The sequence below is a fragment of the Dendropsophus ebraccatus genome, chromosome 5 (genome assembly GCF_027789765.1).
Source record: "Dendropsophus ebraccatus isolate aDenEbr1 chromosome 5, aDenEbr1.pat, whole genome shotgun sequence".
NCBI classification, from domain to species: domain Eukaryota; kingdom Metazoa; phylum Chordata; class Amphibia; order Anura; family Hylidae; genus Dendropsophus; species Dendropsophus ebraccatus.
This window is the reverse complement of record NC_091458.1, coordinates 8,477,797-8,492,987: the sequence shown is the minus strand read 5'-3', so window position 1 is coordinate 8,492,987 and position 15,191 is coordinate 8,477,797. Positions and strand designations below refer to the sequence as shown.

The 15,191-nt window shown below is 49.6% G+C and overlaps 1 protein-coding gene across 5 annotated transcripts in view; it reads left to right on the top strand.

The window, feature by feature from the left end:
- The window catches only part of LOC138792249 (NACHT, LRR and PYD domains-containing protein 3-like), a 250,482-nt gene that overhangs the window by 40,923 nt on the left and 194,368 nt on the right, over positions 1–15,191 (top strand). The window contains exon 1 of one of the 5 annotated variants that reach the window (XM_069969454.1): positions 99–174. The exons of 3 other annotated variants lie outside the window; for them this stretch is intronic. The gene's annotated coding sequence lies outside the window, so the exon portion shown is untranslated. Of the gene's footprint in view, positions 1–98; positions 175–8,611; positions 8,700–15,191 lie in introns of those variants that run through there. One more of the 5 variants, XM_069969453.1, reaches the window with a different exon arrangement.

Genomic DNA, 15,191 nt, shown 5'->3' with positions numbered 1-15,191 from the left:
TGCTCGGCGGCCATGTGACATTGCGCTGCAGAGCAGGAGAGAATCCAGGTACCGAGGGGCTGCAGCTGTGAGCTTCCGGGAGGGTGTATTACAGCCTGTCCGTGCCCGAAGATCACTCCGGCCCTGTAACTATACTGGGGGGACCGTCCTGGCTGGTCTCCGGTCTGCTGCAAGGTTAGTGGGGGCGGACGCCCAGCTCACTCCGGCCCCGTAACGGGGGACCAGCCTGCTTCTCCCTGTGCCCCACATCAGCTCCCCCCCCCATCACCCCAGCATCTCTCCCCCCTGTCACCCCAGCATCTCTCTCCCCTGTCACCCCAGCATCTCTCCCCCCTGTCACCCCAGCCTCTCTCCCCCCTGTCACCCCAGCCTCTCTCCCCCCTGTCACCCCAGCCTCTCTCCCCCCTGTCACCCCAGCCTCTCTCCCCCCTGTCACCCCAGCATCTCTCCCCCCTGTCACCCCAGCATCTCTCCCCCCTGTCACCCCAGCCTCTCTCCCCCCCTGTCACCCCAGCCTCTCTCCCCCCATCACCCCAGCCTCTCTCCCCCCTGTCACCCCAGCCTCTCTCCCCCCTGTCACCCCAGCCTCTCTCCCCCCTGTCACCCCAGCCTCTCTCCCCCCTGTCACCCCAGCCTCTCCCCACTGTCACCCCAGCCTCTCCCCACTGTCACCCCAGCCTCTCCCCACTGTCACCCCAGCCTCTCTCCCACTGTCACCCCAGCCTCTCCCCACTGTCACCCCAGCCTCTCCCCACTGTCACCCCAGCCTCTCTCCCCCCTGTCACCCCAGCCTCTCTCCCCCCTGTCACCCCAGCCTCTCTCCCCCCTGTCACCCCAGCATCTCTCCCCCCTGTCACCCCAGCCTCTCTCCCCCCTGTCACCCCAGCATCTCTCCCCCCTGTCACCCCAGCCTCTCTCCCCCCTGTCACCCCAGCCTCTCTCCCCCCTGTCACCCCAGCCTCTCTCCCCCCTGTCACCCCAGCATCTCTCCCCCCTGTCACCCCAGCCTCTCTCCCCCCTGTCACCCCAGCCTCTCTCCCCCCTGTCACCCCAGCATCTCTCCCCCCTGTCACCCCAGCATCTCTCCCCCCTGTCACCCCAGCCTCTCTCCCCCCTGTCACCCCAGCCTCTCTCCCCCCTGTCACCCCAGCCTCTCCCCACTGTCACCCCAGCCTCTCCCCACTGTCACCCCAGCCTCTCCCCACTGTCACCCCAGCCTCTCTCCCACTGTCACCCCAGCCTCTCCCCACTGTCACCCCAGCCTCTCCCCACTGTCACCCCAGCCTCTCTCCCACTGTCACCCCAGCCTCTCTCCCACTGTCACCCCAGCCTCTCTCCCACTGTCACCCCAGCCTCTCCCCACTGTCACCCCAGCCTCCCTCCCCCCTGCCACATCAGCTTCTCCCTGTCACCCCAGTGTGCCTACCCCCACCCCTACCCCCAGCTTCTTTGCTGCCCTACCTGTGTAATGTCTGACATCAGAGAGCAATAGCCTGTACTCTCCTCTGTGTGTGTGTGTGTGTGTGTATATATATATATATATATATATATATACTGTATATATATGATAGTACAGGATATTGCTCGCTGGTGTCCGCAGCACTCCGGATAAATTCAAAAGAATGTGGTTTTTATTTTCACCCAAAAACTTGCGATGTTCCGCTGAGAGCTTTATTAAGCAGTGTGTCAGCGAGAGAGAAACGTCACAAGTTTTTGGGTGAAAATAAAAACCACATTCTTTTGAATTTATCCGGAGTTCTGCGGTTTTCTACCTTTCGATAAGTTTGGCACGACTGGTCCCTTGTGCTTACCGCTCGGCACCAACCTGTATTACATTTGTGGAGTGCTGCAGGACTTTGCCCACATATATATATATATATACACACACCTCCTCTACCTGTGTAACGTGTGACACTGCTGATACCAGAGAACAATAGCCTGTACTCTCCTGTGTGTGTGTGTGTATATATATATATATATATATATATATATATATATATTCAGTGGTACCTTGGTTTAAGAATAACTTGGATTAAGAGTGTTTTGGTTTAAGAGCTCAGTTTTTCAAAATTGTGACTTGGTGTAAGAGCATTGCTTTGGTGTAAGAGCTCCCTGTACTGGGGGGGAGTGGAGGAGGGGCTTGGTCTGCATAGTGGGGTCTACAGCCCTGTACTCTGACCCAGGAAGTCTCCCTCACCTTCCAAATCATAGCAGATCCACTTCAGGCTGGGGCCTACATCAGGGGACAGGACTGTGGAGGTAATCTCTCCATAGCTGTAACCCCTCTCTCCCCGGACAGAGAGTGCTGCATGTATGTGCCCACATCTGCCTGCTCATTCCTTCATGCTCCCTGCAGTCTCTGTCCGCCCTTGTGTTTCCCATCCTCTCCATTACTGCACAGTAACTTACAATATCACATATTCTGCTGTTTCTGAATGTTTGTTTCATTAGTTTTACATGTTATTCAGAATAATAAATCAATATTTTTGGGGGGTGGAACCAATTGTCTGCATTTCTATGATTTCTTATGGGAAAATTTGCTTTGGTTTAAGAGTGGATTGGGATTACAAGCGCCGTCCCGGAACGAATTATGCTCGTAATCCAAGGCCCCACTGTATATATATATATATATATTATATATAAATACACACACACACACACACACACACACACACACACACACACACACACACCACCTCTACCTGTGTAATGTGTGACACTACTGACGCCAGAGAGCATTAGCCTGTACATATACACACACACCTCCTCTACCTATGTGCATGCGGGGGATGGGTAGTGAGAAGTGAGTGAGGTGAGTGTGGGCGAGCTGTGTGCAGGTTTAGGTGTATTAGGAGGTTCTGCAGCAGCTGAGGTGCATTATGAAAGGCTAGGGACATGCTTCTTCTATGTGTACTGCTGTGCAGACAACAACAAAATGGCGCTGCCCAGCAGTACACATAGTATCACCTTTCCCCTCTTTGTTCTCCTGTGAAAAGAGGAGGGAGGTGATGATGTCACAGCAGTTGAACAGGGACTGCCTCTTCTTTTCAGCATCCAGCTTTCAGGCTGCTTTTACCAGCAGTTTCCTGGTGGAGCTCCCCCTGGTGGCCATCACTGGGAAATAGGAAAAATTAGATTGTTAATTTTTCATATTTCCTTACATGTAAAAAAAATGAAAAACATCTAAATTAACAAAAAAAAACAAAAAACAAATTCAGTTTTAACACTTTCAATTTTTTTTTTTACTTTGCGACACATTCCCTTTAAAAGCCCAAAATCACAGCTAGAAATTGCCTGTAACCCAGACCAGTCAGAGGTCTCCATAGCAACAAGCACATGGTCAGCTAATCTGAGACAGCACGTCTGGTCAGGCCTCAGGACAAGCACAGTGTGTGTCTGCTGTATTCTACACCTGCATAGAAGTCTTCCACAAGCACCCCAAGCTGTTTCTCATATCTTACATGAACCTTTCATCACTCAGTAGAAGAACAGTTTGTGTGTGAGGCTCCCTCTGACCATACCCCTCCTAAGAGACTTGCTGCATACTACCTCCCGTTGGTCTGGCCACCCAGACTTGAAAACCTCACAAATCACTCAAATAACGCTGGGAATCATATCGGGGTGTCCTAAAGAAGCTGTGCTGCGATTTTCAGACCCCAATTCCAAAGTTAATTTTCTTAAAGAGACAGTACACTTTAAATCAAAATGGCCGAAAAGCATCCCGAGCAACTCCCCAGTGATAAAACACAGCAAGGACAAGTCGATAGTGATGATTTGGAACAGCAGGAAGCAGAACTCACACTCCCAACAGACCAAGTTGTCCGACCAAGACGCTCTCTCAAACCGACACTAAAAGTAATTGAGAATTATCATACTGCAAAAAATGAGCTCTGTGATGACCTGGAAGAGAGATGGAAACGAGTTACCTCCCTCATGGCAAGTCTTCAATCCTTCAAGGGTGACGCCGAGAGTCAACAAGATGCTGTCGCACGGCTGAATACAGAGCATGAAAGATATAAGAGACTGTTTGCAAAGTATATCACCTTCTTAAAAGCCTCTAATATCGATGAAGCCTTAACAGAGCTGATCAAGGCAGAATCATCAGAAATAGAAAGAGACGCCAAGAGACTAGATCGCACCGATCAAATTAATCTAAACGTTCATCACGGTCATACAGATCCTCGTGCTCAAGAAGCTCAGTCCTGAGCGACAGGATACTAGAGGCCCGCATAGATGCAGAGCAATCCAAAATAAGGCGTGCCTTCAGAGAAAAGGAAGTAATGGCCGAAGCTAAGGCTAAAAAAGAGAGTGCAGAAACAGAGGCTTAGATAAAGATTCTTCAAACAGAGATGGAAGAGGAAATTGCATTGGCCAAAGTAAAGGTACTTGAGCAAGCAATGAGCCAAAGTCTTGATCCAGTTTGCTTGCCACAAGAAACAGACAATCCTGTCGATCGCACCAATGACTATGTGCTGAATCAGTTACCTGCAGCCCCCCTATTTCTAGCACCATTCAAGCTGACAACACTGAAATATCCAAGTCAGCTCTACCTGCAGCTACGGTGCCACCCATAGCACCCGCACAAACTGATGATCATCACCCAGATGTGCCTTCTCAAGGACAACTATCACAAGAAGATGGTTACCGAGTGTCTTCTGGCCTAGTCGCACAGCACAAGCAGCGGTCGTCAGAACTTATAGAGGCTAAACCACAGCTCAACCCTGCAGCGACATCATTCTACCCTGGAACATCTCACCCTTTCACGCCATCCAACCCATACGCCCAAGGGGTACAACGAGTTGACACGGCAACAAGAAGTGAGAAAACAGATATATCTGAGTTCGCAAGGTACATGGTTAGCAGGGAGCTGATCAACATCAGTCTCGCCAAATTTGACGACCGCGCAGAGAGCTACAGAGCCTGGAAAGCAACCTTCAAAGCTGCCATCGCCAACCTCAACCTTACCGCAGAGCAGGAGCTTGATCTCATGGTCAAATGGCTGGGCCCTGGCTCTACAAATCGCATCAAGAGCTTAAGGACTGTCTATGTGGGACAAGCTGAAGCAGGTCTTGCCGCTGCCTGGCAGAGACTTGAACGTACCTTTGGCAGTGCCGAAGCAATAGAGAAAGCCCTATTCAAGAGACTGCAGAATATCCCAAAGATTAATCTGAAGGAAGTCCACAAGCTTCAGGACTTGAGTGATCTGCTCATGGAACTGGAACTTGCTAAAAGAGATCCTCGTCTATCTGGACTATGCTATCTGGATACCGCCCATGGAGTAAACCCTATCGTCACAAAGCTGCCATATAGTTTGCAGGAGAAGTGGGCAACATCAGTCTCAAGATATAAGAGAGCACATGATGTCACCTTTCCACCATTCATCCACTTCTCCAGGTTCATCGACGAACAGGCCCAGATGAGGAATGACCCCAGTCTTGACTTCCTGGAGCTCAACACTCCAGCTGCATCATCATCAAGGTATGAAGGTGCCACACAGAAACACAGAGACTTTAAGAACTGTGCGAGTGTTAGAAAGACTAACCTGCCACCACCTGCAGCATCCACGGGTAAACACCAAACTAACTCATCAAGAGACAAGTCCTTTAATCGTGAATGTCCCATTCATAAAAAACCTCACTCACTAAATAAATGCAGAGGCTTCAGGTCCAAACCCATACAGGAACGCAAGAAAATCCTCACTGAGCTAGGAGTATGTTTCAGATGCTGCGCCTCATTGGAGCATATGGCTAAGGACTGTAAATCTGCCATTAAGTGTGAGGAGTGTCACAGCGACAGACATGTCACGGTTATGCACCTAACCCCACTCACCAGCGATTCATCGGCTGCAATTACCAGTATTCCCACTACAAGCCATGGCGGGGAGCCTCAGAATCGTGCTAACTCTACCACTGATGTTTCCTGTTCATGCTCGGAGGTATGTGGGGAGAGCCAAAGGGACAAATGTTGTGCCAGAATATGTCTGATCAAGGTTTACCCAGAAGGACAACCAAAAAAGGCTCTAAAAATGTACGCAATCATTGATGACCAGACCAACCGGTCCCTAGCCGGACCTAAATTCTTTGAAGCCTTTGGGATCGAGGGACCCACAAAACCCTATACGTTAAACACCTGCTCAGGCAGCATAGAGACTTGTGGCAGAAGAGCACAGGGATTCATCGCTTCTCCCATCAATGGAGACACAGAGATACCCTTACCTACACTGATTGAATGTGACCAAATACCTGATCACAGGGATGAGATTCCTACCCCAGAAGCTTCATTTCACCAACCACACCTAAGGCACCTGACCAGTGTTATCCCACCCTTGGATATGGACGCTGAAATTCTACTCCTGCTTGGCAGAGACAATCTAAGGGTACACAAAGTGCGTCAGCAGTGTAACGGTCCTGACTATGCCCCATACGCCCAGAGACTGGACTTGGGATGGGTAATCATTGGGAATGTATGCTTGGATCAATCAGGAATTGACTCCTTTAAGACTTACGTGCACAGGGACGGACGCACATCTTGCATCAAGCCGTGCCCTCATCACTATAAAGTCAAGGAGAAACCTCCAGACCTCATACAGCTGCCTGACGTCATTCCCTCCCCCTATGCTGACAACTTGGGGAGATCAGTGTTCCTCACAACGAAGGATGACGATAAAGTAGCCTTGTCAGTAGAGGACAGAGACTTTGTCAAGATTATGGACAGTGAATTCTCTAAGGAGGAAACCAATCACTGGGTTTCTCCACTACCGTTCAGAGCTTCCAGGGTAAGACTCCCAAACAACCGGGAACAAGCTTTGCAAAGATTTAACTCTCTTCAGCTTTCCCTAAACAGCAAGCCTGAAATGAGAGAACACGTTGTCACGTTTATGGAAAGAATATTCCGGAACAACCATGCAGAACCAGCTCCATCTTTGAAGAAGAACGAGGAGTGCTGGTACTTACCTTCATTCGGAGTATACCATCCCAGAAAACCTAACCAAATTAGGGTTGTATTTGACTCAAGCGCCAAACATCAAGGTGTGTCACTTAATGACGTCCTTCTCACAGGTCCCAATCTGACAAATAACCTTGTCGGAGTCTTGATGAGGTTCAGAAAAGAGCCTGTTGCCATCACCGCTGATATTGAACAGATGTTCCACTGCTTCATAGTCAGAGAGGACCACAGGAACTTCCTCAGATTTCTGTGGTACAAGGACAATGACACCACCGAGGAGATGGTGGAGTACCGCATGAGAGTACATGTATTTGGGAACAGCCCTTCACCTGCTGTAGCGACTTATGGCCTTCGCAAAACCGCCAAAGAGGGAGAGTCCCAGTATGGAAAGGATGCCAGAGACTTTGTAGAAAAAGACTTCTACGTAGATGATGGACTCAAATCATTACCTACTGAAGAAGAGGCAATTGATTTACTTAAAAGGACTTAAAACATGCTGTACCAAGCCAAACTACGGCTACACAAAATCGCTTCAAACAGCCTGGCTGTCATGAGAGCCTTCGAGTCAGATGATCATGCTCCTGGATTCAAGGACATAAACCTGGGACAAGACGATCCACCAGTGCAAAGAAGCTTAGGCCTGAGGTGGGATCTGTCCGCCGACTCCTTTGGCTTTCAAGTAAGTCGTGCAGACAAACCCTTTACAAAACGTGGTGTCCTGTCAGTTGTGAACAGCCTATACGATCCACTGGGATTTGTAGCGCCCATTACCATACAAGGTAAATCCCTACTGAGACAGGTTTCTGAAACCATTAAGGATTGGGATGCCCCCCTTCCTTCTGATAAGGAGCAAAAGTGGGAAGCCTGGAAGCAATCTTTGTATGCCTTGGATCAGATCCACATCCCAAGATGTTATGTCAAAGCCTCACTTACTGCCAGCAAGGGGAAGGAACAACAAACCGAGAGGATGGACTGGCCTATGGGACTAGTTACAAGAGTTCTTCCCAGCAAGGATGGCAAGATCCGGAAGGTGGAGTTGAAGATCTCCAGGAAGGGTGAGACCAAAACGTTTGCAAGGCCTATCAACGAACTGATCCTGATATTGCCTGTTGAGGATGTTCCTGGCGGATGAACAGGACTGAACTTTCTTTTAAAGAACTTTATTCCTCAGTTATGAAACAGGATTATCTCACTGTTTATATTGCATATTAACATGTTTTGTTTCAGGTTTTGCACTATATTTCATAGAAATTAGTTTATAGTGAAATCCCCCTAAGGGAATTTCAGACGGGGAGTGTGCTGTTCTCCTCACTTATCTGTATGTTATTCAGATGTTTTATAACTGCATTGTTTACATTCATTCCTTGTTGTATTCATTACATGTATTCCTGCTGTGCTGCCATCTGCTGGCCAAGAGTTTAGACTCCCCTCCATTTTCGCATTTTTTGGTTCGTCTCTTAGTGGGTGTGTCTTATAGCCTAGTCTCCACGTCACTTCCTGTAGCAGGCATTCTTCATCCTGCTTCTGACTGGAGAAGTAGTGCTTGCTTGGGCTTATCAGAGTCATAATCTTCTGACCAGAAATTACAAGTGTCAGCAAGGTATCTTCTAGGAAAGCAGCAACAGCACAATATAACTACTATACTGCATCTGTGACTAAGCTGTATGTGACGTTATTAAACTACGTTCTGCTCAATTCCTACTCTACCTGACGCTTATTCTGGTTCCTGTCTGCCTCATATGCTGGAATACAAGGTAGGAATCTCCAGTCAGGCCCACTAGTCAGATAAACCTTCACTCGCCGCATGTGGGGACAGAACCCAGGCTGGAGGGGTCCCTGGATCAGATGTTTTGTACTGGTCCCAGATGGCACCTGCAATAACTGGACATACATAGCAGATCCTGAGGGACACATGTCTTCATGGGAACAACTCTAACTGCCACTGCAGGATTTACATGTAGGGGCCCCCCATTCAGTGTACAGAAAAGTAAGGCCAGGCAGTTTTGTACTGCAAAACCTACATGAAAAATAAATATTAATGGCTTCTCTGCAGGGGTCATGTACTTAGCAGGTGATGTATGCTCCTCAGTGTTATTTATGAGGAGCAGGAGATACAGGACCTTCACCTCATTGGCTCACAGATCACTCTCCCTGACTGATAGCCTGTCACCTCTGCCGCACTGCTCACAGAAGAGACAGGAAGTGTGATTTATTACCTGTTCTTTCTGCTGTGTCCCGACACTGCCCTGCCTCATAGTTACAGAACTGACGAGCCCTGTGCTGGGGCAGGGGGGATTATGGGAGCCGGGCAGACGCTGCACACGGCTCCTGTCAGCTGCTAATGAAGATGCCTCTACCGGTCTCACTGCCCCCTCATCGCTCTCTTCCTCCATGCTGCATAAGTGCTCACACTCGTAGCAGCTGGAGACAGAGGCAGGCAAGGCAGTCTGGAAGCACCCAGACAGGAAAGGGTTACTCTGCCGGGCAGGTCAGTTTCCCAGACGCAGCTCCTCACTCCGGCTGCATTCCAGGAAGGAGAAGAGACTGAGGTGTGACAGGCTGCGGGGGTCGGCTAGATAGTACTCACTGCTTCTGGAGCTGCTCAGGAGGGGTCAGATGCCGCTGTCAGTTGTGACAGCGGCATCTGCACAGTTACATAGCCGGCACATGCGATCGCTGTGTGCCGGCTATCGCTTATCACTGCTGTGAGCGGAGGAAGGGGCGGGCGGAGGAGGAGGTGACACCAGGGGGCTGTACTCAGAGAACATGGCCGGCGCTCTGCTAACCGCCCGCCGTGTTCTCTGCTCTATACTTCATGTTCAGCTGCGTTATTAGGCAACTTAACATGAAGTATCGATACCAGGAAATCCTGATACCGAATCGTATTTTTGCCCGAAATACCGATAGTAGTATCGATATTTCGGTGCATCGTGCATCCCTACTAGTGACTGGGGAGTGACGTATAGGAGGAGGTGAACAGATATAGAACTGCTTAGATTTCCTAACCTGGACCTAGATGAAGCCTTTTGGGATTATTTAGGGTACAAACCCACACACCGTATACGCAGCAGATAAGAAACAAATACGCAGCAGATATGATGGTTTAGATTTAATGTTGTGTTCAGTTATTTAGATCTAATCTGCTGCGAGTTTGCTGCGTATCGCAGCAGTAAATACGCTGCATATACGGTGTGTGGGTTTATACCCTTAAAGTGTTCTTACTCCTCTGCTAATAACTGACTTAGAGTATATCCCATAATTAATCCTGCTGACTAATATATAATCCTGTGTAACTGGTCTGATCTAACATGGCTGCTCCTCTGGTTAGAAAGTGAATAAGAGTCTATTCTACAATTGACTATTTCGATCTATACCTAAGCTATATTGGAACAAAAGTGTCTTGTTATGGAATTGATTTGACTACATGGATGGTTTAGCTTTAGTAGATTGTACTTGAGGGAGAATTTATTCTATAACCGATTCTGATGAAATATACCTAAGGTAGAAATATTGGTTGTAGATTGAACCCCTTAACTAAAGTAGTGAATGTTCATTTGTGAACTTACCCTGGAGTGGTGTGCTGATCTTTGCTTTGATGGTTTGAACATAGATAGTATATAGATAGTAGAGACGAGTCTAATGATCTTTGCTTTGATGGTTTGAACATACTATGGATAGTGGAGACGAGTCTAATGATCTTTGCTTTGATGGTTTGAACATACTATGGATAGTGGAGACGAGTCTAATGATCTTTGGGGCCCACCAAAGAACAACCAGTAAGACACAACAGGCTGACCTCCGTTCCACTCGGAATTCCGCCTGCCTCATGTGATGTGTCACGCGACTCTGCTTTCCGCTAAAAGAATTGACGTGTCAATTTTTTTGAGCGGAGGCGCGTGAGACATTGAGTCAGTGAGGCGGGATTCCCAGCGGAGTCTCTCTATCTATCTCCTTTCTATCTATCTATCTATCTATCTATCTATAGATAGAGAGATAGATAGATAGATAATAGATGGATGGATGGATAGAGAGATAGTTGATGGATAGATGAGAGAGAACAAAAGAGGAGACAGAGATATTCTAAATACAGACAGAGAACACAAGTAATCTTACTCAAAAACCAGGGGTACAGATAGACATGGATGGAGGGAGACAGAAGATCCTGGATGCTGCCCAGGGAGGTTGAAGAGAACAAGGGAGGACGCACACAGGCCGTGCAGAGGTCACAGGTCGCCATACCAGAGGGAAGCACGGCCTGTGAAGATACCAGAGGGAAGCACGCCCTGTCAAGATAACATTGCAGCTGCCCCTCACAAACAGCTTACACAGCACAGAGTTTAGCAGGCCGTGTGGGCAGCTGCAGGGTTATCTCATCTCCTCCACGGGGCCTGACGGGAGGAGAAAGTGCCCCCCCTTCCCTTACTCACACAACACAATAAGTTAAGTTACTCCATCTCTCCTACCGTTGGGTTCTTCATAAGTGCACAGGATTCTCTCTTGTAGAGATCACTGCACATCCTCCTCCTCCTATATGGGGTACGCCTGTTCTCAGGAGACATTGTATAACTCTTACAGAAATGTGCTAAGATACATCTGTTGAAGTCAAGGTCCCCCCCCCCATATAAATGCCTTGAGGGGTGTAGTGTCCAAAATGGAGTCATCGAACAGTTAGTTTGTTTCAAGTGGTGTGGCAAGAAGGGACAATCGTATTTGTCTGTTCTCCTTGGCCACGAAACACAATGTCAGAAAAGGATCCTAGCTGAGAGGGACTGGAAACGAGTTCCACCGCTTGTGGATCAAAATTGCTCCCAAAACCCAACAGGAACTGCTGCAGGCAGAGAATGAACGTCCTTCCCAACCTGTTAGCAGGGGTGATTCTAGCCTCTCTGCTGCCCGAGGCGAACTATAGAATGACGCCCCCCCCCCCCCGTCAATCCGCCCACATTATAAGCCACTACTGCCCCCCCACTGCTGTCCCCAATAAACATAATGTTTGGTCCCTTGCTGCACAGAGGATGTCAGGAGAGGAGGGGGCTGACTTTATAGGAGAGGTCCCAGCAGCACAGAGGATGTCAGGAGAGGAGGGGGCTAATCCTATAGGAGAGGTCCCAGCAGCACAGAGGATGTCAGGAGAGGAGGGGGCTAATCCTATAGGAGAGGTCCCAGCAGCACAGAGGATGTCAGGAGAGGAGGGTGCTAATCCTATAGGAGAGGTCCCAGCAGCACAGAGGATGTCAGGAGATGAGGGTGCTAATCCTATAGGAGAGGTCCCAGCAGCACAGAGGATGTCAGGAGAGGAGGGTGCTAATCCTATAGGAGAGGTCCCAGCAGCACAGAGGATGTCAGGAGAGGAGGGTGCTAATCCTATAGGAGAGGTCCCAGCAGCACAGAGGATGTCAGGAGATGAGGGTGCTAATCCTATAGGAGAGGTCCCAGCAGCACAGAGGATGTCAGGAGATGAGGGTGCTAATCCTATAGGAGAGGTCCCAGCAGCACAGAGGATGTCAGGAGAGGAGGGTGCTAATCCTATAGGAGAGGTCCCAGCAGCACAGAGGATGTCAGGAGAGGAGGGTGCTAATCCTATAGGAGAAGTCCCAGCAGCACAGAGGATGTCAGGAGAGGAGGGTGCTGATCTTTTAGGAAAGGTCACAGCAGCACAGAGGATGTCAGGAGAGGAGGGTGCTGATCTTTTAGGAGATGGTCCCCCTCTTCCCCCCTTATAGATGGTCCCCCTCTTCCCCCCCTTATAGATGGTCCCCTCTCCCTTATAGATGGTACCCCTCTCCCCCCTCCCTTATAGATGGTCCCTCCCTTATAGATGGTCCCCCTCTTTCCCCTCCCTTATAGATGGTCCCCCTCTTTCCCCTCCCTTATAGATGGTCCCCCTCTTTCCCCCCCCTTATAGATGGTCCCCCTCTTCCCCCCCCTTATAGATGGTCCCCCTCTTCCCCCCCCTTATAGATGGTCCCCTCTCCCTTATAGATGGTCCCCTCTCCCTTATAGATGGTCCCCCTCTCCCTTATAGATGGTCCCCCTCTCCCCCTCCCTTATAGATGGTCCCCGCTCCCTTATAGATGGTCCCCCTCCCCCCCTTATACATGGTCCCCCTCTCCCCCCTCCCTTATAGATGGTCCCCCTCTTCCCCCCCTTATAGACGGTCCCCCTCCCGCCCCTCCCTTATAGATGGTCCCCCCCTTATAGATGGTCCCCCTCTTTCCCCCCTCCCTTATAGATGGTCCCCTTCCCCCCCCTATAGATGGTCCCCCTCCCTTATAGATGGTCCCCTTCCCCCCCCCCTATAGATGGTCCCCCTCCCTTATAGATGGTCCCCCCCCCCTTATAGATGGTCCCCCTCTTTCCCCCCTCCCTTATAGATCGTCCCCCTCTTTCCCCCCCCCCCTTATAGATGGTCCCCTTCCCCCCCCCTACCTTATAGATGGTCCCCCTCTCCCTTATAGATGGTCCCCCTCTCCCTTATACATGGTCCCCCCCCCCTGCACAGCAGATAAAACAAAAAACAGCACATAACTCACCTGCCCTCCGTTCCCCCGTCGAGCCTCTCTGGTCTGGTCCCGGCTGATGTGCGGCTGCCGGAGGTGTCCCGTCCTGTCCCCGGCAGCGCGCGCATCAGAGAGCTCCCCGTGTGCCTGTGGCTGTGACTTCCGGCGCACGGGGAGCTCTCTGATGCGCGCGCTGCCGGGGACAGGACGGGACACCCCGGGCAGCCACACATCAGCCGGGGGACTAAGGCTGCATTCCACGTTCCGTGATCCTGTCGGATCACGGACGTGGAATGCATGTACTGGAGCCCCCCGCCCCCCGGCAGTATCTGTAATGAGATGCTGTGAGCGGGGGAGACTGTATTCATAAGCGCCGCGCTGTAGTATCAGCACCGCGCGGCTGATTTAGTACAGCGCGGCGCTTATGAATACAGTCTCCCCCGCTCACAGCATCTCATTACAGATACTGCCGGGGGGCGGGGGGGCTCCAGTACAGTCAGTGGCGGATTATAATGTGGGCGGCCGCCCGAACCGCCCATATTATAATCTGCCACTGAATGCCGCCCCCACGAAGACAGCTGGTGGCGCCGCCTGAGGCAGACGATTCAAGTCGCCTCATGATTGCGGCGCCCCTGCCTGTTAGCAATGAACATTTGGAGTCGTTCACCTCACAAGAGGCCATTGTTCACACAGGCAGATAAAGCTGCGTCTTCAATAGGCGAGAAATCACTGAAGGTGGAGAGTAGCTGACTGGTGGACTGTAATCTGGTCTGACGAATCACGTTTTTTTGTCTTTATTACAATGACGGACGTTGTTTAGTGCACCGAAGGCCAAATGAAGCATTTCACCCCGAATGTGTGCAATTTCAGGTTCAAGCCGGAGGTGGGTCACTCATACACCCTATTACATCTCAATCGGCCTGCTAAATTTTGTGCCATCACCTCCTCAGTGGCTTAAACTGGATGCGACGTACCTGCAAAACCTTGTGGCCGCACTTCCTAATAGAGTCCAGGTGAATCAAGGCCAGAGGCGGCGTTTTGTCCGGTGAGATTATATAGTTATTGTGCTTATGTATTAGGAGCTCCGGTCCTTGTTCCCAGTGTATATACTGTATATAGTTATTGTGCTTATGTATTAGGAGCTCCGGTCCTTGTTCCCAGTGTATATACTGTATATAGTTATTGTGCTTATGTATTAGGAGCCCCGGTCCTTATTCCCAGTGTATACACTGTACATAGTTATTGTGCTTATGTATTAGGAGCTCCGGTCCTTGTTCCCACTGTGTATACTGTATATAGTTATTGTGCTTATGTATTAGGAGCTCCGGTCCTTGTTCTCAGTGTGTATACTGTATATAGTTATTGTGCTTATGTATTAGGAGCTCCGGTCCTTATTCCCAGTGTATACACTGTATATAGTTATTGTGCTTATGTATTAGGAGCTCCGGTCCTTGTTCCCAGTGTGTACACTGTATATAGTTATTGTGCTTATGTATTAGGAGCTCCGGTCCTTGTTCCCAGTGTATATACTGTATATAGTTATTGTGCTTAGGTATTAGGAGCTCCGGTCCATGTTCCCAGTGTATACACTGTATATAGTTATTGTGCTTATGTATTAGGAGCTCCGGTCCTTGTTCCCAGTGTGTACACTGTATATAGTTATTGTGCTTATGTATTAGGAGCTCCGGTCCTTGTTCTCAGTGTGTATACTGTATATAGTTATTGTGCTTATGTATTAGGAGCTCC